This window comes from Aythya ferina, assembly GCF_964211825.1.
Source record: "Aythya ferina genome assembly, chromosome: 1".
Lineage (NCBI taxonomy): Eukaryota > Metazoa > Chordata > Aves > Anseriformes > Anatidae > Aythya > Aythya ferina.
In genome coordinates this window covers 141,028,926-141,052,380 of record NC_140296.1, presented here as the reverse complement: position 1 = coordinate 141,052,380, position 23,455 = coordinate 141,028,926, and the positions used below count along the sequence as shown (strand labels likewise).

Genomic DNA, 23,455 nt, shown 5'->3' with positions numbered 1-23,455 from the left:
TGTTGACTATTGTGAAGCCAGCTCAGACAAAAGCACCACATGTGCAGCTATTCTGCCTTAAAACTATCAAAGCAAGCAGAGAAATTAGAACCATGTATTTTAGTCAAACCTCTCTTCTGAATTGCACAATAGTACGTCCTCCTCGCTCTGCATTCAGCTTAGCTGAATCTTGCAAAACTCTAGGAAGACTGCTGTGCTCTGTTGGAAGTGTAGCACTGGGCTCAAAAAGGGAGAAGAGCTTCAAAACTTTCTCAAGTCCATCAGAGTTGTTACAAGTTGCAGCAGCAATCTGCAACTGAGATGAGCTTTACTTTTACACCATGTATGAGGAAACTGAGGTGAAGAAGTGACAGGCATTGATTAAGAATAGAGAAAGGCCAGGGAAAGAGGCTGTGTGTTCATGGCTTCTTGCTGCTTGTGTCTTGGTGGTCCTGCTCCTTTCTCTCCAACACAACAGCACCTGAGGTACAGGCTTGTATGGAACCAAGGTATGCAGCCTCTTTGGTGTAAGCTTTGAAATCTTTTAGGGTTTGACTTTAACACAGCTCCCTGGATTTTAGTAGGATTTCCTAGCAGTATAAACACTGGTTTCAGATGTTTTTTGCTTTGCTCAGCCTTTGAAATGGTGAAGTTTACAGGTGTGCGACAGAAATATTCATTGTAGTGTGGTTTGCAGTTTGACTTGGGGCACTCCTGCTGCTGGGGGGAAAACACTTTAAGACTATAGAGTTATGTAGTGTTAATTCATTTTTATTTTACTGAAGATCTCGAAGGAAAGCAGAATAATGATAATTAAGCTTGACCTATTGGCCAAAACTGAGAGGGAGAAGGCAGTAAAGTATTTGAAATGTTTTAAATGGTCCCATCCGCTTGTTTAAAAGGGAACACTTGTGGAGAGTGGTTACAAGTATTTTCTCAGTCTGTTACAGGGTTCTTGCTGTTCACTATCTGAGCCAAAGCTAATTATATAGTCCACAAAAATAGCACAGCAGAAGCTAGCATCCCTGGGGTTCATACACGTGCTAATTATTCCCAGTGGTGATGCAGCAGTGTGCTCCCATGGAACTGGTCTCAGAGTACCAGCTTGTTTCCTGTATGATACCATTGTGCCATGAGACAGAAGTGACTTATAGCTGCAAGGCTCTGCCAGATTCACCATGGTAAGTGTGAAGTAGAGGCCTGGTTACCTAGCAGATTTCTTTTTAGTCCTTTATGAACCTTTCTCCTCAGCAAATTAGATGCTGTTGAGAGAAATTTGTCTGATTATAACACATACCAGTTTTTTCCTGCTTGCTTTCTGTGTTTCTGTCCTTGAAAAACTCAAAACAAGTAGAGTCACAGAATATCCTGAGTTCGAAGGGATCCACAGGGGTCATAGGGTCCAGCTTCTGGGTCTGCACAGACCACTCAAAAATCAGAGCATATTCTAAGCACCATATTATATTGCTATTTCAATATTGTCTTTAGCTGAAGAGAGCTTGCAAAGTCCAGCCTGACCTGTATACACTGAATAATACTGTGCATACCGTAGGTACCTTCACTGAAGTAAAAATGGCCCAGGTTATGTGGAACATCAGTGGTAGTGGTCAGAGGCACAGACCAGGATTTCTGACACCTACATCAAGATGCACAGGTCTAAACTATGCTCTCATCTGGAGGCATACTCATAGGCCTACTATTTACCCATTTTTTTTCTCTTACCTCCTGGGGCTATTTAATGGGACTGGCATATGACATATGGCATATGACTGCAAAGGAGGAGATAAGTAAATAGGAAACTTTTTCTGTGAAGCATGATTAGAATTTAAGAACACCTTAAACATACTTTAGAGACATTAAAATGAAAGAAAGAAAAAATAAATAAAGCTCAATATATTGAATACAAGTTTATCTGCTGCACATTCTCCTGTGTGAAGGTTTTTATTGGCATAAGACCTAGCTAGATGTGGTCTAGTGACTTGGATGTTATGAGGTGATGCCTTTTATTAGAAGCTGAATTCCCTCTTTGCTACTTAAATCCAAGGTTAGTATGCGGTGTTATGGTATTCCATCCAAAGTAGTCTGGCCACCCTTGATCGGTTTTGTTTTTGATCAGTTAAAATACATGGCAAGAGATGTTGAACCACTTGCAGGGTATTTGCTGCTGCCAGGGATACTAAGATGGTCTACATCTGTGTAGTTCTATTACTACTACACTTTTTGTACTGGACTACTTTTACGATTTTTTTTTTTTTTAAACATAATATCATGGTGGTATTCTTAGAAAATGGGCAATAGTCTGAATGGACTTTGTGTATTTGTTGTGCTGGCTTCAGAAAGCAAAGGTGGTGCAAAGTCTTCAGCAAAGAACAACAGGACTTCAGCAAAGAAGAACTGTGGGAGGGGAGACAGCAGAAGCTCTGACAGATGGTGTTACATCCATTTGTGGCATATAAAGTGTCGCTTTAGCAGAAGTGGGTGTCAGGAGTGAACAATTATGATTCTGTGTTGAAACATGTCTGCAGCAGAGCAGGACAGTAGGATACATGGAAACAGATGTGTTCCTCATACAGCATTGGTGCTGCTTGCTCCACACGGAGTATAAACGTCTCTGAAATATCAGAAAGAAAAGCTTTATGTACCACACGTGACTTTGCATTTATACAGGTGCAACTGGCCTCAGCTGAAGGGTTGTTTTGACGAGAGACGAAATGTCTCATTTATATCATTGATATAAATTACTTCTTGACATTTACATGAGTGGTAGAAAACAAACACACTCCACTTCTGCTGGCATTCTTGTTGTGTGCATAAAAGAAGACCTGTCCTCCTTACCCATATGCATTTTCTGTAAGGATATAATGCCCCTATTCAGTATTCATAAAGAAGGTAGTGGCTACCCAGTTTGGCTGGTTGATGAAGAGGCAGTTGCAGAATACCAGCCAGCTGAAATCACTGATTTTTGCAAATGGAAATTGTTTATACATTTTTCTTCATTAAAAAGAAATGCAATTAGTGGTTTACAATGTTTATGTGGATAGCATCAGCTGAATCTTGTTCCAATCCATTGCATGCTCTTTTAACATGACCTACAATACACATCATGCAAAAATCTGTCTGGGATGTCCAAAGTTAAGTGCAAATTCCCAATGCAAATATAAAGTTTTGCCAAACCAAATTAAGCTCCTTAGGTGGTATCAGGAAGGGCTATGTTGGATTGTTTATTTTTTTTCAGGGGGCAGGGATGGGGGAGACTATAAATAGAAATAAGATGCTATTTTGCAGCTCTGAAGGATTCAGTCTTGAATTAGACTGTTGTATTAAATCTAAAGATTGAAATTAAATCACTGCCCAATATTCACTTTTTTGATTCAGTGATCTCTAGAAAGGGAACTGGCTGCACTCTTGGCAAATTGTAAGGACAAGGCAAGGGTGTTGAGACAAAACTTTGGGGTCTGCAGTGGCATTAAGAGCATCAGGTCTCAAACACATCAGTTTGTACAACACTGAGTCCAACTCTTACACCAAATTGCCTGCTGTGTTACCCGATTGCTTTATTTTGTATGTTTTGCTTCACTTCAGCTTTAGTGTTCAAATATTACTTCTGGTTTAATAATATCACAGTGGTATAAAGCTTCTGGACAATTTATTTAAATAGGCATTATTGGGCAATTGTACTGTAGTGTTTTACTGCTGATTGCATTTGAAACTATAGCAATCTCAGGCAAGGTTTACCATGGTTGAATCTTATTTCCCTCCAGTATCTGTGATACTACAGAATACATCTTTGGAAGTGACACAAAACGAACAATTGTTTCCCCTATTAATCAAGATTAAAACAAGCTCTTGTGTTTAGTAGAGTATTAAAGTGAGAGTTTAATAGGATAAAAAAAAAAAAAAAAAGGCAGTTATGAAACCTCCCAGCAAATTATTCAGGGGCAATGCATACAGTCAGTTAAATGCCTTCTTGGAAGTATTGCACATCAGAAGTGGTAACTCCTCCCCTATTTATACTCCAAAGTATGGTATTTCCAACAGCCTTTGGAAGTAATCATTTCAATATTGGGGTGTCCTGTGACACATGCACAATAAAATCAGAGTTGCCCCAATACAATGTTTTCAGGAACTTTCAAGTGTCAGAGTTTTGACTGTAAGTTACTCACTCTCCCAGAGGAACAGTTCTTTGCTGGCTGTTGTGGACGTTTTCATCAATGTCAGTTTAATTCTGTTTCAGTATTTCTCCTACTGACATCTGATGCAGACTGACCAAAGAAACATGTGCCTGGCTTTGATTTTGACCCATCTGCATGTGCCCAGTTGCCTACGGTTCCTGGTTTGTAATTGTGCTCACCTCTGGTGACTGTGGGGAAGAGGACCTGAAATTTCACTTTGAATACTTTTTTTGCTGTCAAGCAGTTCAGCAACTGCTGTATAACCAAAAGTACCAGATTTTGTTAGGAACCACAGGTATTGACTCAGAATAATGTCGCTGCTTCCACATAAAATTGTGTATTGAAAAAAGCTTCCTTTAAAGGATTGTACAGATTTATACACTTAGATAATTGTCATCTAATTATCTTAGCCTTGTTAATATGGTGAAGAAAGAGAGAGGAAAAAAAAAGGAACTTTAAGTTAGCAGGTCAGAATTATGGATCCCGTAGCACATGGTAACTACAGTATTATTTTTTTAAAGCGCGTATGGTTAGCAGCTTTAAGCACTAGATGCTGTCTTTGATTATAACAGTGCTGAACTTTATCTGCAAAATTGAAACCTCTGATTCTCTAGTACATCAGTAAGTGAAACCTAAGCACATGTAATCTGTAAAAATAAATGTAATTACTTTAGCAAATGTATTACAGCTGGCCAGGTTTAATGTTAAGATACCTGTTTCTTATAGCTGACTAGTGTCAGAAGACAGAGGTGATGGCTTGAGCTGTGCTATGCAGACAGAATGGAGGAGAAAATATTGCCTTGCATTCTTCTGAGTGTACATTAAAGTGAATTAAAGTGAGTTGTGGTTCTGGCCTTTGACATTTCTTCCCACTGTTTTCTTCTGTTTAAAGCATCTTGGTGAGGGAAGCTTTTTTTTTTTTTTTTTTTTTTTTAATTTCAAAAGCTCTGGTAAAATTGTAGCTAAGTGGGCTGCTTCAAAATTGAACACTTGATAAAATCTTCAGGAACACCTAAGGCATCCAAAAGCCTTCGCTGACCTACTTTAATGCAGCAGTGTTGCTAGTGCAGTAGCAGGAGTTGGGACTCTGTGCTCCATTTCTGGTGCTTCTTTAATTTTACTGTATGATTTTATCAGACTTTTTGGCCTTTTCTTATTTGCTTATCTTTAAAAGGCATATTTCAGATTTCTGTAGTAGTACAGGGTTAACAGGCTGACTACAGCAAAGGAATTCAGTGTGGGTCAGTAATTCATATGGAGACAGCAATAAGTTCATGATCGGCTGTGGGAGATCTCCGTCTGTTTGGACCACTGGCACAAAGCATGGCTTACATGGGTGCAGCTGTCCATTATTCTGCAGATTCATCCCAACAAATGTCAGTGTCATTTCCTAGAGTGGGTGGGGCCTTATTCATCTGCTACAATAAGCTAAAGTATCCTTGTTCCCTGATCTTTGGAAATTTCAGCAGGTAGAGATCCTGTTTCTCACAGGAGTGTGGTGACTTGAACTGTAATTAGTGTCTACAAAGTGGTTAGAGGTCCTTTAATGAAATATGCCCTGGAAGTGATAAGTGCATTGTGGTATTGTTGACTAAAGCAACTGGCACAAGAACCAGTGGCCAGATAAAGCTATCATCAGCTGCTAAGCTTTTTAGTTCCTGCTCTTTGATCCTGCAGGTTTCCAATTCTTCCTTTTCATCATACTTTTAAATCTCTCTTTGTGCGTTGCTGAACTGATGGGGGCCAACTGATTCTGGGTGACTAATCCAAACAATTGGAGTAAATTATTAGGTTTACAATTTCAATCCTAACTTAGAGCACCGTGTTCTTTCAGAACTCAGGGAGGCTTAAAAACGTTTTAGAAATTACTGCTTTGAGTAGCCAGTGTAGGTTACAGGACAAGGCTACTGATAAACTAACAAGTATTTTTAGCCCATTGATCAATTAAAGTACTTTCCTCCTCTTAGAAAAAAAACACCAGATTCAGAACAGTCAAGGATTTTGGTTTTACAAACCAGCCCATCTGAGGTGTAACTTCTACAGGAAGAATAGGCTAAGGGAGACTTCCTATGCATTTCAGACCATAGCAAGAAGCAGCTGTAACCTTAGCATTTGTACTCCTGCAGACAGATGTGTAATCATCCGCTGGCATTGCACCAGGAGAAGCAAGCGTCTTTCCTCATGTGTGGTCTGTACTGAGGATGGGTGCAAGGAGTTGCAGCCAGTTCATCTCCTACCCCTGTGGTACTTCTGTTCCCCAAGAAAGCTTCTGTGGTAGTAGCACAAGCAATAACTACCCTATGTGGTGCCCTAGCCTGTCTTGGGGCCATGTTGACTCCTCTGTCTCTGCTTCAGTGGTGTGCAAGGGTTGAGATGTGTGGCTTGTCCCTCTTTGGGCTACTCTGTGGGAAGACAGCAGAAGGAGAGCAGCACGGGACCTTTCTCGAGACACAGGCTCATTCTTGTATTGACGTAACATGCGCTATCTGAGGCATTTTCCTCCCGTGCAGTGCTGCTCTGAGTCTTTTGTGGAGTTAATAGCAACTCTGTGGCCTGCTTTTAATCCCTCTTCCTCTCTAGCAGTGTCTGGAAAGAAAAGCTACAGTGGAGGCTTAAATTCTGTGGTGTTTTGTATTGCCTTTTCCTTTTTTTTTACAAAAAAAAAAAAAAAAAAAAAAAAGGAAAGAAAATGTAGTTTTTGAGTGACCTACAGACATCATGTGGGCAAAATTCCTGTTTTGAATGGTTCCCAGGGCACTTTGCATCATATATGGCCCCAAAGCCCAAGCAACTTGTAGCTGAGATTTGTTTATTTTTGCTTGCAAAAGAAAATTAATATATCATGATGGGCAATGCATGGCACATAAGTCAAACTACACAAACAACTGCAAATTTTTGTGTTCTTCTATCTGTCCATGGATAATATTTAGAAAACAAAGTCCTTTGAAAACCTTAAGGCATTTTGGCTGCCTTTCAGAAATGGTAGAGTTAAGTCAATAAAATGCTCAGTAGAGATTGTATGTCCCCAAACATATTTTATCTTGACAGGTTATATACTATTGAGAGCTGCAGCCATGACTTGAAGCCAAGTTAGGAAAAGAACACTTCTGTTGCAGGGCTGCATTTGATGGGAATCCGAGGAGGAAAAGGGAGAGAATAGCTTGTGCTCTGAGAATGCCAAATGCAGAAAGCTTCTCTAAGTTGGATTCCTGGGTTGTATAAATTGTTGTAACTGTTGCTGGAATCAGTAGGACTTTACTGATTTACATCCATTGGACATCTGATTTTACACAAAACCAATTGTTCTGGATGCATGAAAGCATGGGTTTTAATAGAGGTTATATTGATGGGGAGTAGCTTAGAGTCTAAGTATTAAAGTTTCTAATCTGTATCATTTGCCTTAAAAACAAACAAACAAAAAACAAAAACAAACAAACAAAAAAACCCACATGGGCAAATAGAGTAATGTCTAGTCTCTGAGACTTCTGCCTGAACCATATCCATATACTTTGTTTCTCTGTAGTACAGAGATGTAGTACAGATGTGGCTTTTGTTGAAGTTTGCTCATCAAAAAGCTTCCTTTCGTGCAAAAGTATGGCAGGGAGGAATAGGCTTTTTCTGGGTAGGAGTCACTAGAATTATGTGACATTAGAAAAGATATTTTATTACCCTTTTCATCCTTCCAAATAAAAGGAACATGCAGAGGTAATTCTAACATGGGGAAGGATAAAAATCTGCCTCTGTGATACCTGTTGATTGAATCTCTATATATCCAGACACACCATTACATGATTATAATAACTCTTTCGGTGGAGGGGGAGAAAAAAGTGTCTGTGTAGCAATCACAGAATCACAGAATTTCTAGGTTGGAAGAGACCTCAAGATCATCGAGTCCAACCTCTGACCTAACACTAACAGTCCCCACTAAACCGTATCCCTAAGCTCTACATATAAATGTCTTTTGAAGACTTCCAGGGATGGTGACTCCACCACTTCCCTGGGCAGCCTGTTCCAATGCCTAACAATCCTTTCAGTAAAGAAGTTCTTCCTAACATCTAACCTAAAACTCCCCTGGCTCAACTTAAGCCCATTCCCCCTTGTCCTGTCACCAGGCACGTGGGAGAACAGACCAACCCCCACCTCGCTACAGCCTCCCTTGAGGTACCTATAGAGAGCGATAAGGTCACCCCTGAGCCTCCTCTTCTCCAGGCTGAACAAGCCCAGCTCCCTCAGCCGCTCCTCGTAGGACTTGTTCTCCAGGCCCCTCACCAGCTTCGTCGCCCATGAATTACCTAATCTCTGTTTTCTTATATCCAGTCCACACCTTAGTAATGTGAAGGCCAGCTGCTCTTCCCCAATGAGACTGAATTCAAAGGGAATAGGTTGCCGGTGGGAATCAGGTCTGTTGATGGAAAGTGCTTATTCACCTCTTCTTTAGGAAGAGGGAATGCACTTTGCAGGTACTATAGGAAAACTACATGCAAACAGCACGTTTGGGCTACAACAGCTTACTGTTGAGTGTATGGAAGATAACTTTGAAGTTAATTTGGGGGCTGCTTTTGACCCACTTAATTAGCAAAAGATGGAATGGTTTGGGGGTTGAAGTAGTGAAAGTATTCCAGGGAGTTTAAATTCTCTCCTCAGTCACCCTATATGAGCATTGGCAAGACTTCTGAGAAGGCAATATAAAAAGTTTGATTTTAAGAGACTGTGCTTATAAAACCCTTTGATGCTTTGGGAAATTCTTTAGTATTTTAGGTTGTTTAAGAATACAGGGTGGACCATTGGTAGTCAGTGACTTACATTTTTCCTTGTCCTTTCAGAAGCCTGACTTCTAAAAGGTCCTGAGCACTTTTAATGTATGGAGGAGCTACACTGCCCATATTTATCAAGCAGCATCCTAAATAGGAATATGACCATAAGCCACACAACAGTACGTACTCTCCCAAAGCCTTATAGGGTTATATGGAAAAGTTTGGATTCTAAAATGAATCAAATGGTCTTTGCATATGTAGTAGACCCAAGTGGTGTTCCTTCATAGAAATACCTTGAAAAGATATAATTTTGTGTTTCCACTGTAAAATAAAATAACTTTGACTGTTATATTTTTTTCTTTAAAATGAAATAAATTGGAGGGATTTTTTTTTCTCCTTAGAAGTTCTGTCTTTGAGGTAACAAAAAGTGGCTTGAATTTGTTAAGAGATGCAGCTGAAAATGCAGCTGGTCAGCTGTAGCATGGAGGCAACTGTTCAGAATTAAAAGCCTTTAAGGTCTGACACTTCAGCTGGCATAAGAAGGCATTAGATTTTGGTGGCTTTGTAGTGTAAGCCCAGGGCTCAGGAGAAATCCCTTAATTTTCACTTCTCTCACATTTTCATTTGAAGTTGTCTTACAATTTATATATTTGAAGAATATTAGTTTCCTTGGAAATCCTTCTGTCTTTTGCAAGTTTCTCAAAAAGTGACAAATGATGAAATGTCAAAACACATGTCTTTCTACCTCATCCTTCCCCACCATGACAGTGCATGTTCAACTGACAGAAGGTTTCATCTATCCCTAGAAGTCTTCATTTATCCACTTAGGTTCAGTCAGATAAATTACATTTGGTGAGAGGATCTGTGTGTCTGTGTGGAGAAGAATTTGCACATAAAATGAGATTGACTGCTGTTAAATTATTTCTCCCCTATCCAAGAGAAGAAAGGAACACATTAATTTGAAATGTCTGAATCAAATACAATATCTCTGCATTCATTCCATTCAGTGTGTGTCCAAATAAAGTGCTGAGTTAATTATAGGGAGATTTTAATAGGATGCAAAGATGTTAACTTCCTTCACCAACCTTAAACTCAGCAAGTGCTGCCTCTTGTGTTGCATGTTCTGTATTATACAGGCAGTGCCAGACAATTTGGTCTTCTTCCTTTCAAGCATGTTTATGCAGTGGGGGCAAAACTGGACTCTGAAGCCGTTTGATGAGGGATAAGGTATTCATCTTAGCATATTAAGCATATTAAGACCTGCTGCTCTTTACCTGACTGTATTGACTTCAGCTAAAGCAGGATCAATCCCTTACCCTTACCACCCAGGAGTGCCAATTAACAACATAGTGTGTTCAGTAAAGGGGAAGCTATTTACTTTTTCATGGAGAGGTCCTAAATTTGAATTGAGCTCTCTTTTTTTTTTTTTTTTTTTTTTTTTGTGACTTGGAATCTTGAAAAAAATAATCATTGAATTGGGTAACTAAAAAATATTAACACATACCAGAAGCTTGTAATTACAGGCTCTCTTTGAAATTTGTTCCTGACCTCTTCTTGGATGGCTCATTTTTAGAGACACTTGCTGAATGAGACTGCATGATCTGAAGTTCTGGGGACTGTATGGCATGGAGCATGATGCAGAATTGTAAGGTCAGATCCAGACAATGTCACAGGAGTTACCAAATGCTGTTGCTGTCTGATGGCTCCACTGTGACTTAAGCCATGCACAACAGTATATTCAAGTAATGTTGAAAAAATATTTTTCAATTGAGTTTTTAGACATATTCTTTCCATACACTCATTTGTAGTCATGCTAATCACAAGTAGATTTTAGCTCAGGATTTAGTTACATCTTTAGGGAAGTATAATGAAATCTGCAATGCTTAGCCTCTACCATAACTTCTTCTAAATAGAGGACTTCGGATTCAGGTCTGTCTATCCAGCATTTTTCATAAGTACCAAATTCACTCAGCTTGTAATCCTGCAGTAACCTCTGAAGCATGCGTGTTCAATGAGGTTGTTTTCAATGTTGTGCTGAAAGAATGAAACCTGTGGTGCTATGAAACAGTGATATAAAGTCAGGCAGGCAGGTCCCACAGAGAGAAAAGAGTTTATATTAATGCACATACTTAAAGAGATGTGGCTATGGTTACATAGGATACAACTGGCTTATTTTCTTTTGAAGCAACTTGTTGATTTTTGTTTTCACATTTGGATTAATTCCTCTAAATGCAGAAAATTCTATTGTTGGACCAATTTTTGCTGTCTGCTAAAAGTGTCCAAATAGCATATGAGGCTTTAATTCCTTCACTGTTACTCTTTTCCTTAAATCTTCAGAAATTATACTATGGTGACTAGCAGGTTAAAGAAAATCCAAAGCAAAGAAGCTTCAGTGAATGACTGATATACATGTATGATCAGTGCAGATTTTTAAATGTGAAAACTGTCACTGCTACCAGTTGAATGTGGTGCTGATATTTCTGTAAGCACTGCTAAAATCATGAACCAATTTAACTAAGTGACAATTTGGGTGTAGAATCAAGGTTTTTCAGGAGCCACACCTCACCAAAAGCAGACATTCTTTTCTTGCTTTCACTGGTACAAATCCAGATGCGTGCTTTAAAATTAAGTTTACCCTGGATCCTTATTCACATAAGCAAAGATAGAATATTGGTTCAGATGGGGATGCTTAAATCACCAGCCTATACATTAACTCCTCTTTCTTTCCTCCAGTTTGTCCTCCCTTTGAAATCCTGGCCACTCAAGAAAGTTTCTGAATGTTGTGATCTGGAATATTCTCTTAAAACAATGCCTGTAAAGTTATTTTTAGACTGTTGATTTGTTGCCATCCTTCCTAGGGTTTTTAGCTTTTCAATTCTTTCTATAAGGATTCTTGAGGTTGGCAAGCCCAATGCAGTAATAAAATGAAGCAGTGAGACTTTCACTTGCTACTTGGTTGTTCAGTTGGAGGTTATTCTCTGATTTCCCTCATGGCAGAACATGTTGCTGGCAAGGTACCCTGGTGCTCGGAATTGTTGTCACTCATATTATTTCCTTAAAATACAAGTTCATGGAAGCCTGGTTAGGAGGACTGCTGGATGAGCTGTGTTGAAATTGAATTCATTTTATTTCTAGAAGAAGATAGGCTAACAGAAGCTTTTATCAGACTTTCCCCCTGCCCTGAAGGAGCCCAGCTGTTAGGAAGAAGGAAGGGCTTTGTGCAGACTCCATACTTGTGCAACTGTTGGCTTTTTCTAGAGAGATCGCATTTTTTTTTTTTTTCCCCCCAGGTAAAAAGCTGTCAGGGTCTTGTCTAAGTAAATTATGTTCCACTGGCACAAAGCATCATCAGGTGTCATGAGGTAGATCAGAAAAAAATAAATTTGCAAACATTTCCAGCCATTTAGTCCTTGACTGTTATTGTAAAAAGACTAAATATACTCAAAATACACACTCTGTTAGATTTTCTTTCCAAATCTGAAAAAACAAATAGTCTATCTAAAACCTCTTTTAATGGAAAATGATTCCCAAGAGAATGGAGCCCTTCTGGTTCTTTTCCAGTAACTAAAAAGTTAGCATTGAAACAGGAAGTACATATAAATATCTACTCAGCAAATGCGCTACACATTTATATAGTTAAGAGTGTAGAGGTTAAGAGCATGCAGTTGGCACTGGGAATGCTCCAGGTTGTCCAGGTGTACAGTTCCATTATTGTCTTTGAAACCTTAGGGAAAAATATAAGTATTTATCAAATATTTGCATCTTTCCACCTACTTGCAAATTATTTGCTAGAATGATGCTTTAAAGATTTCCTTGGGCTTACTTAATGGTTCTGGAAGCTCTGTGGTCTCCCTTGTCCCATACCTACAAGTTTTTGGATTTGCTTAGTTGTTACTTATTAATTTCCAAAATAATGTATTTGATAAATAAAGGAAAGAGTTGACACATTGGAACTAAGGAGAGGAATGATGTCCTTACCCTGTCCCCTACTGAAAAAGGTTTGGAAGGTTTTTACAGACTGTGGGGAGAAGTAGGCCCTGGAAGCTTTGTACATTAAATCAATGGTGGGATATATTCCAAGGTCAACAAAATATATTGTGGATCTACTTCTGTAACCCGTAACTCCCATAAACACTCCTTTCCAATATGAAAAGTACCACAGCTCCATTGGGGATTTTCAAGTGAAATGGGTTAGCAAGGGAGGCCTGGCTCTTACTGACAGTAGTTCTGTTTGGTAACCTTAAAGCAGATGGTCCCTCTAGAATTCAGACGTGATTTTTGGAAACATGCATCAGACATACTAGTCTCTCTTGAACAGTTTTTATGATAACACACCAGAACTGGAAACCTCAGGAAAAGGGAAACAAGGAGCAAAAGTTAAGGAGAACTTCTACTGGGAGATACTGCAGCTGCTGCTACTTATGATTCAGATAAAAGGCACAGATGATACAAAGATCAGGATGGTGGGGGGATAGTGAGCAGTGAAGATAAGGCAGCTGTACAGCACAATCTGTATCACTCAATAAAGGGAGTCTATTCAGATAAATTGTTGTCATGCAGCCAAACGCAAAATCATATATCCAGGAACAAGAAAAACGGAATGAGGAATTGTATCTTCTGTGTATGAACCATGTAGAAGACTAATAAAAATCAAATCTTGGTACCTCCTCAGGGAGAAATATTGGCTACTAAAAGGCTCTATGATTCTACTGGAGAAAATCCTATCTAATAGCTGGAACTTGAAGCCAGACAAGTAAATCAGACACACATTTTTACATTCAGGGTGATGAACTACTGCAAGAATAAAGTTTTGGTGATTGTTGATCTCTTGATGCTGTTAACAAAATGTGACATCTACTATACGTCACATTGCCCTGCAGTTTCTTTCCTTCTTTCACTCAGCTCATAAGTCCCCTCAGGTGTGCTACATAAAAACTGACTTGGGGGCTACATGTACACTAAGCTCACGAGTCCTGCTAGACATGCTAGAATATTTCTGATCACACCTGAAGCTTGAGTGTGTTGTAAAAAGTGCCAAACTTGTTTAATTAAAACCCTAAGAGGAATATTTTCTTATAGTGATCCATAAACTTTGTGATAGTCTCTGTCTGGAGTTCTTATAGAAAAGTAGTCTAGAGACATATGGAAAGACAAGAAACACAAAATAGAATGTAAGGAAATAATGAGTTCTTACAGAAGAAACATGAGGCTGATACTGGCCTGCTGCAAAGTGGCTTGGTGGTCCCGTGCATTAGGGAACCGGAGGCTGGGAGTGACAGCAAGGTATGTACTGGAGGCTTTTCTGAATGGGTGCTTTCATGGAAATTCTTAGGCTGGAATTCAGTGTCGATTTAACTGTCACATTAATGACTCACTAACATAAGTTGGAGAAAGATAACATCAAATGAGAGATGTGCTGCTCTGCTGCATCTCCCAAACAAGATCAAGCTGTTTTAATAACCACTAATGATATAATCTCTAATTACAAAATGTTTCAGGAGACACTAGGTACCTCAGTGACATAATAGAACAAGAAAGTGTTATTAAATACCCACTCTAATCTACAGTTTATGCAGTGAGCTCTCTGTACATTTCATATTAATTTTGCCTTTAGAGTTTTAGGAATAAAGTATTACAATCTAGCACTATATATTTGTCACTAGACATAATTAGTGGCTGCTGATTAACTTCTATAGCCACATGCAGGCATGACTTAAACCCTGTTCTTTTTAGTTGCTTCATGTATATGTTCTAACTTTTCTCTATAAATCAGGGCAGATGTATTTTAGTATATTTTTCTAGTGACTTTGAACACCATCTTACCTGTCTTGAGATGTTGCCTCCAAAGCTTGAGGCTCCTTTTATGGAATTGGAAAAGACCCTGTACTTCACATCCTAGTCATAGCTACTAGCACTTTTCATTTTTGTCTACAGATTCTGGAGAGGTGGGCATGCAAGCACTCTCTATTTGATCAGAGATACCCCATCTTGAATACTGAGGCTTTTGCTGAATTTCAAAGTCTTTGGCACTGTCCAAACAAGCAGTTGTTGTAGAAATGAAATGACATGATGTACTTTCAAAACTTGATCTTGGTGTTAATCTGTAGTATGGCACGATGGTCTGTGAAGGGTTGAAATGATGGTGCAAACATGGTTACACACTGAAAAAAAAATAGGAAGAAATTGGCAACAAATTATCATTTACATTATGCTCAGGTCACAGGAATTTAAGTGGTGTTTCCTCAGGCTGTTCTGTGTGCAGACTCAATGCCATGGCAGAAGGTGGCCAACACTGGGAAGCTCTGACCTGGCTCTTGCAGCCCCTCTCCTTCCTGGGCTCATGGTAGAAGCTCCCCATGGTGGAATATGTAACACCACGGTTACCTGTCCCTGAACTTCTGGCCCTTTGTTTTGCAGCCTATGGGCTTGCAGCCATGTCATGTTGGAGTGATGTATCAGTCTAAGGGAATTGTTGCTTTGCCTTGTTTCCCTCTTTACAGAACTGGGTGAGGGGGCTTGGTTGGCTAAGGAGATTTTATGGTGACAAGAAGACTGAGATGGAGCATAAGAGACTGAAAGAGATGAAAAAAATGAGGAAACAAATCTTTAATTTTCTGTCAATTCAAGATGGAAAGCCCGTGAAAGGATTAAAGGAGTGTTTGTGGTATGCTCAGAAAGGAGGGCAAGGGAAGAAACACTTTTTGCTGTGGCATTTATAATCCCAAGTAATGTGGAAGGTTGCAAAGAAAAACAGCTACAAAGGTGAATCAGCAAAGTGTTTTTGTTTGTTTGTTTGTTTGTTTGTTTTTTAATTTACATTTATACTCCTGAGGACTAAGAGAAAAATGTGAGAAATGCCAGTGGAATTTCATGAGAGAGTGTTGAATTTGAGAGGAAAGGTGAGAAAAGATGAAGATAGCATTGGATCCCCAAGTTTGGGGGACAGTAAGGTGGAGCTGTCAGGAGTGACAGAGAAGAGAGAAATAAGAAAGATGGTTGCAGTCTTTTAAAGAAACAGTCAGAAATAAAGCTGTGGCAGAGTAGGAAGGAACAAACAGAAGATGAGCTGGTGGTTGGGATGATAGTTATGAAACCGAGGTCAGAAATATCAGCTCTTGGCACTACTGGAGGTGACAAACTGTAACAGATTTTGAAGGCTGTTGTATTTCTGTTTATATGTGATAATGTTTAATAGCCTTGTAGCCACAATTCTGTTAGCTGTGGCACACTTCCACTTGGTGGAAAACATATTTTTCATTTTTAGCATGAACATTTCACGTATCTGATCATAGAATCATAGAATCATAGAATATCCTGAGTTGGAAGGGACCCTTAAGGATCATCAAGTCCAACACTTGACACCGCACAGGTCTACCCAAAAGTTCAGACCATGTGCCTAAGTGCACAGTCCAATCTCTTCTTAAATTCAGACAGGCTCGGTGCAGTGACCACTTCCCTGGGGAGCCTGTTCCAGTGTGCAACCACCCTCTCTGTGAAGAACCCCCTCCTGACGTCAAGCCTAAATTTCCCCTGCCTCAGCTTAACCCCGTTCCCACGGGTCCTGTCACTAGTGTTAATGGAGAAAAGGTCTCCTGCCTCTCGACACCCCCTTACGAGGAAGTTGTAGACTGTGATGAGGTCTCCCCTCAGCCTCCTCTTCTCCAGGCTGAACAGGCCCAGTGACCTCAGCCGTTCTTCGTACATCTTCCCCTCCAGGCCTTTCACCATCTTCGTAGCCCTCCTCTGGACACTCTCCAACAGTTTCATGTCCTTTTTATACTGTGGTGCCCAGAACTGCACACAGTACTCGAGGTGAGGCCGCACCAGCGCAGAGTAGAGCGGGACAATCACCTCCCTTGACCTACTAGCGATGCCGTGCTTGATGCACCCCAGGACACGGTTGGCCCTCCTGGCTGCCAGGGCACACTGCTGGCTCATATTCAACTTGCTGTCTACCAGGACCCCCAGATCCCTCTCTTCTAGGCTGCTCTCCAGCGTCTCATCGCCCAGTCTGTACGTGCAGCCAGGGTTTCCCCGTCCCAGGTGCAGGACCCGGCACCTGATGGTAGAGTAGATTCTGTGTGTGTGTGTGTGTGTGTGTGGAACATAGTGTATTTTAATGGACCAAAAGCCAGTAATAATGAATGCATTCCAGTGGTGGAAAAAATATAAAATGCAGTATATTTAAATGATGTTAGATGTGTTTTTTTTAAATGTAAATTTCCTGTTCTTCAAAACAGGACAAAGTAACAGATGGTGGATCTGCCATCACTTGCAGCTTCAAAAGTAAGCTTTCATTAGTAGATGTTGGTTAGCTCAAAGGAGATGGACCCACGTGTAATGTAGGAATTTGTTATCTTGACCGTATCTTCAGAATTTCTGCTTCTGTTCTTTGCCCAATAATTGGATGAGGCTTGACTTCTTGATGGGACTCCGTGACATATTTTTAAATTACTCTCAATTGACTTAAAGATATATTTTAAACCAAGTGCTTGTCTAGGCTTCTCCTTTGCATCTTTCATCACTTTTTCTTGATGTCTCCCTATAAATGTCAAGCACTTCATCAGTTCTATGATTTCATGCACCTTCATGCAGGGTTGGTGACTCTGGGACGTTCCTCAAGTCTCTGTACATCTCCTCAACACCAGCTGTGCTTTGGACCAGCCTTGCTCCTAAGTCACGCAGACAGATGTCTGGGACTGATTTCAACAAGGCCTTTGGCATCCCACTGCCTAAAGTGGCCTTGTTTATTTGCTGTGCTGTTGGACCTGGCAGTTCCAGTGTCTGGGGAACAAGGATGAAGGGAATACCAGCACTCTGTGATTGTTATTTGGATAATGTTTCCAAAGACATTTCTGGCAGCTGCAAATATGGTGTCGTCTTGACATCTTTGCAAGACCTGTCATTCTGTAGAAGTTTAAAATGTGTTTAGGTCTCTGGCCTTCTTGCTGTCTGTTTAGGGGGAACTTTATCAAGATGATACATCTTGAGTTCTTTGTGCCTGTCCTCCTGCATGTGGCTTCAGGAGGCCATTGCAAAATGATTGGCAGGACGACCTGTGCAGCAAGCATGTGAAAAGATGCATCTGAGCAGCACTTCTTGGGTTTATGTGGTCACTGTTAGAATTTCAAGCAAAGTTTTGTGTGCTTTTTGAATCTTGGGTAGCTGCATGACTTTAACCAGTTACTAAACTGGTTGTGTTCAGTCATATTACTAAATACCAGTTACTAAACTGAAGTTGTGTTCAGTCATATTCTTCTTTTCATGTATTGCCATGTAGTTTTGTTGTCATCTTCCAGTTTATGTAATGTTTGCTTCTATGTATTATATTGTATTCTAGTATATATTACAAATATAACATGTTATAGACCTTTCCCAGCTTTGTAGGCTGGCAGGAAAACCATGAGGCTGATTGGTTTTGGTGGCTTGCTGGGCTGGGTGTAATGAATGGAGATTGATTATGTAAGGTGGTCTTCCCTATGTATTTAGGTCAGAGGTTGGACTCGATGATCTTGAGGTCTCTTCCAACCTAGAAAATTCTGTGATTCTGTGATTCTATTGTCATCCAGGTTTGGCAGTCTAGTCTCAAGCTGAAGTGGTGGACAAATATTTGCTAGAATTGGTGTGCCTGACATGGGTATCTTCTAATTTTAAGGAACATTTAATGCTAAGGGGTGATATGCAGAGAGCAATAAGTGTAAAAGGTGATTTCCTTCTACTGTGTTGGTTTTCAGGTCATGTAGGAACTGTACTTGATGCTGACTAGTATTAAACCTGGATTAAAACTTGGATAATAACTGCAGTCTGCACACATGGAAATAAAGAAATGAATTCTTTCTTGATAGCTGATTTTTGCAGAAATGCCTTTTGGCTGAAGTACTACATGCATTTTGCAAAGTTCACGTACCTCTGCAGTTTATTTTAAAAGATCTGAATTTATTTGGTGTAGATTTATTTCAATTATCTAATCAGAAGCAGACACATAACTTCTTAGACTGTCAAAGGTATTCAGGAATGTATGACAAACTTCAAAGGAATGCATAAGATCTTGCTACACATCTTACCATACACTTTTATAGAAAAGAGTTAATTAAATTTTCTTTCTGCCCAGAAATTATTTTTAGGCTAAATTAAGTACATGGGGTTGTAAGCCTTTGGAGTGTTCTCTTTTTCTGCTTTAGCTTTGCAGCTGATTAAACAGCCAAATGCTTATCTGGATCAGAAGTAATAAGCAAAGAGGCATCCTTAGGCCAGTTATCAGTTGAAAACAATCTGAACTGTCACGTACCCAAGTTTCAAAGCACAAACTCAACCAAATGGATTGAGCAATGTGCAATACTGTTTACTGGTGAAGAAACTTCCAGGGGGAAAGACGAGCTGTTTCCTAGCACACATTTCTGAAGGCATGGATGTGCTGGGGAACTAAAAGACCATACTGTCCTTGTGAGCCCTGCCTGGTGTGGCATGTGGACCCAGTCAGATGAGGCAGGAGTTTCCTTCTTACAGTACATCCTTCTTCCCTGCCTCCAAACTGGGACTGCAGCTTATTCTTGGGTTAATTCCCGTTGAGACTTAATTTATGTTCTCTCACTGGGAGGGGAGGAAAAAAAGAGTGCTAGTTATCTGAATATACAGCATTCAAGTATGTTTTGCAGGGACAATATTTCAAGTTATTAGTCTCAGCAATTTAGATAAGAACATGTACTTTCCTATGAAAGACGAGGCACAGTGTCTTAATATTAATACATGACACAGAGTAACCTTATGTGATAAAGTACCTAGATAGCTCGACAAAGGGTAAATTATAAATGCCTGGGAAGATATATGATGCCATTAGTAAAACATACAGATTTATGTGACATTAACTTCTCTAGGGCGGCAGAAGCAGAATTGTTCTACCAAAGCTGCATAAATGTTTTGCTTCCCCCCCAGATGCAACAACAAAGCACTGTGAGATCTGTGTAATCTAATGGGTAAAGTGCTGCCTACAGTTCAACGTGCTACCTTTACCTTCAAGATTTCTTCTGAATCTTTTTGCATATGGCTAGGTTTCATATTTTTGAAAACTATGGCTGATGCCTGTGATGGTAGTAACAGTTTGGGTGTGACTGAATAGAAAGGTTGGATGTTCTTCCCTGGCATAGAAGTATCTTGGTCCCCAAGAGGAATGCCTATATACAGCCTGGGCAGAGTTAAGCAGAAAGGGTGACCCTTGAAGAATGGTTCTGGCCATCAGCAAGCACTGAGCATAGAGGTATATGAAGTCTATCTCTTCTTGACCACACACCAGGAAAATAGAGGCATTGTTGCTGTCTCCAGATTCAGAACCTAGGATCTCTCTTGCAGGAGGCACCTATTTCTCTGCTGAAAGGGCCTTTGCCTTTCATCTGAAAGGTGAGTGGTTTTTAGCAGTGGCTAGCACATTTGGGAAATGAGCTGGGTCTCTCCTCAGGGTGATGGTACTCACCTTGCAGGACAGTGGCTGCTCTGGGAAATGATAGACTTGTAGAGAGGGGCTAACAACTGCACACAAGAAATCAGAGTTTCACAGAAATAACTGTACAAAAGAAGGAAAGGCTGTTAGCTAGACAGAGGCTAACCATGGAGTGCAATTAGGAGCAAAAAGGCATGTGAACGATAAGGACAAGGATGTTGCTAGACATCTTTGTAGAACATTTACTCTGTAATCTCTGCAGGATCAGAGGATGGGAGAGTGGCTGTCCTCTCTGGGAGAGCCCTTTGCTGTTTCACATTGACTATTGCTGCTGTGAATTATTCATGTTCTTTTTGTCATGCCCAGTCAGGCTCTGTTTTGCATGCATATAAACTGAGGACTGGGTCAGCAGTGAGGCATGCTCATTCAGCCATGGGGCAATTCTGTACCGCCTGCCAAGAGGGAGGTTTCATTCATTATTAGGTAGAGAGATGTAGCTGCAATTATAATCCTCCCATCACCCTGGAGTATGAAAATGTTTTCTCTCCCATTGGGAGTTCCTTGCAGGGCAAAGTGAACTCAGTTGAGCAACAACTTACATTTAAAAAGATATATTTTCTACAGTGCAGGGAAAGACTTCATGGTCTAGGAAAGTACTTCCTACTTGCTGCAAGCTAGTGTGAAAGTCGAAGGTCAATCTGTATTGTCTTAAAAGCAGAAAACTAAGAGAAGCTATCAGGATGCCTTGAATATGGAAAATTTGAGGAATAGCTCAGCTTCCAAGAGAAGAAAACATTTTCCTTGAACAGAGTGTCTAGTAAACTGAGGATTATTTATCTATTGAAATTACTCTTTTTTCTCTTTGAATCAACTGTAAGTGTGTATATATATTCATATAAACTGTTTTTGAGGTTGTTTTGTTTTAGTTTTGATACAAATTATTGGTAGGTGCTATGGAAGGTGTGCAACATATTGAGGAATTTTTGTTGGAATAGTAAATGTCCCCAGAAATTTTAGAATCTGAAGTTAAATCTGACCACATGTTCTCAGGAAGACTGTTAGTTTGCTGAAGGTTAAATGCGAATTAAAAAGCTGCTTATAATAAGAGTCATCTTGTCACTCAAATTTTGAATCCTTTTGCATTTGGTAAAATGTCATTAATAATCCATTACATGTAAAAGCACTTTTGATATAAAAGGTCCCAAGGATCTTTGCAAATCTGAGTTTTGTGCCAAACCTCATTGAAAGTATTGTTCAGATTCCACAGAAGAGACTGAGGCATAGTAAGCCTGAGAATTTTATCATAATTTACACAGGAATTGGGAACGGGAACACTAGAAACATGATTCAGGGTTAGTAGGCTAGTCACATGTGAACATATGATAGTCTTGACATGCATTTTTTTTGTCAGCTGGAAAAAAACTAAAATGTCTACTGCATATAGAAAAGGTATAGGGAAGCTGACAAGTATCAGAAATGCTGACTTTGTACATTTCAGATGAATTTTTCATTTTTATGAGGAAAGTTGACCAGAAACAGCTCCATGGTGCATAATCCTTTATTGGTTAGGGGTTTGTACATTCCATTTTATTGTTCATGGCATATTTTTTTTAATCTTGTAGTCTAAAATGGAACAAGACCTCACTTTTATGATGTGTAAGCATATATTTTACCTTTATTTTCATAACTTCCAATGTAAAGGATTCCTCCAAGGAGCTGTAGTTGGATTAATAGAGCTGGAGTCTGGGGCTCCGTGGAGCAGGGAAGTCCTTTACATCCATTCCATAGCATGCATGGTCCTGGCTGTTTTACAGAAACAAAGATGTAAGGGTGTTATTTGGCAGCACTGGTCCTTGGTAGTCACAGGATGAAGGGTCTGATGAAAGGTCTTCAGTGAGTTTTCAAACATATCGTGAAATAGTTTGTCTATGAAACATCAAGGAATTTAGACTTTTTTAGATTTTATTCAAAACCAAGTTTTTTGTTTAAAAAAAAAAAACAAAACCAACAAACTTAAAAAAAAAAAATGGTCATAGTAACTGTTCATAATTCCTTTAAAGTCAAGAAATTAAACTATTAATTAAACTATTATAGTGATTTCTAAGAAAGTGGAAGTTAACATGTAAGAAACCGATGCTGAGTTTCTGTCCTTGCTGAAGTTGATGATGAAGGTTCACGCCTATCCAGTTGTCCATTCTGAGATTTGGCAGTCACACCGTTTTTGGCTGTTGACTGCTTTTAGCAATAATCTCCGGTTGTAATGCACCATTTTTTGGATGTCTAGTACCCTAGGCTACTAGATGTCTGTAAACCCAGTACAAACATTTAGTCTGTACGTGCAGAGTGTTTCCATTGCACGTTCTAGTGTGCCTGGTGCTTTAGATTGATTCCAATTGAATATAACGATAAGCGGTGCAGTAGAAATTATCTATATTTCCAATATAGATAATATTTCAGACCTACTTATTTCAGCTTGTAGTTGTTGGCAGATTTGAGAACTCTGCACAGAAATTATGATGGTTTAATCAATTCACCATTCCTCTAAAGTGAATGAGTATGTCAATAATTCAAAGCTTCCAAACAGTCTTGCTAATTTCACATTTTATATTGTCACAGACTGTCATGCAATGTAAAACAATAGTCTGGCTCTTGTGATAGGTCAAAGTTCTGTTTGTGCTTTCATATTTCTCCTTACTTAATTTGGCAAATGGACGTTCTTTCTGTCAAGGAAAAGAGGCCAAAACAAAGGGCATTTTTTTTCCCCAAGTTATTTTTGAAATGCCTTGATTCTTGGATGTCCGATTAGGATATTTTAGACCTGGCTGTCATTACCCTGGAAATCAAATGCCATTGCAGTAACTTAACACAGGCAGCCAAAATCATTGAGAGCTTTTGAAAAACTTCATTAATACGTACTTTTAATTTGACTGCACAAACCAGGAAGGCACTAATTAAAAGCTTGACAGAAGATTCAGATGTTAACTTTTATGTATCAGTTTTAACTAAAATAAAAGCATGACCTTCAAAGAACCAAAGATGGGATCCACTGTGTTTTTCTTTCTGATGTCCTCCATAAAACTTTTTCTATATCAGAAGCCTGTTTCAGTGCTCAGGTT

At 39.5% G+C, this 23,455-nt stretch overlaps 1 protein-coding gene across 16 annotated transcripts in view; it reads left to right on the top strand.

The window, feature by feature from the left end:
• CALD1 (caldesmon 1) overlaps positions 1-23,455 on the top strand; it is a 197,281-nt gene that overhangs the window by 12,209 nt on the left and 161,617 nt on the right. For 2 of the 16 annotated variants that reach the window (XM_084498875.1, XM_084498878.1), the window contains exon 2: positions 8,975-9,084. The exons of the other annotated variants lie outside the window; for them this stretch is intronic. The gene's annotated coding sequence lies outside the window, so the exon portion shown is untranslated. The remainder of the gene's footprint in view (positions 1-8,974; positions 9,085-23,455) is intronic. 16 annotated transcript variants of the gene reach the window in all.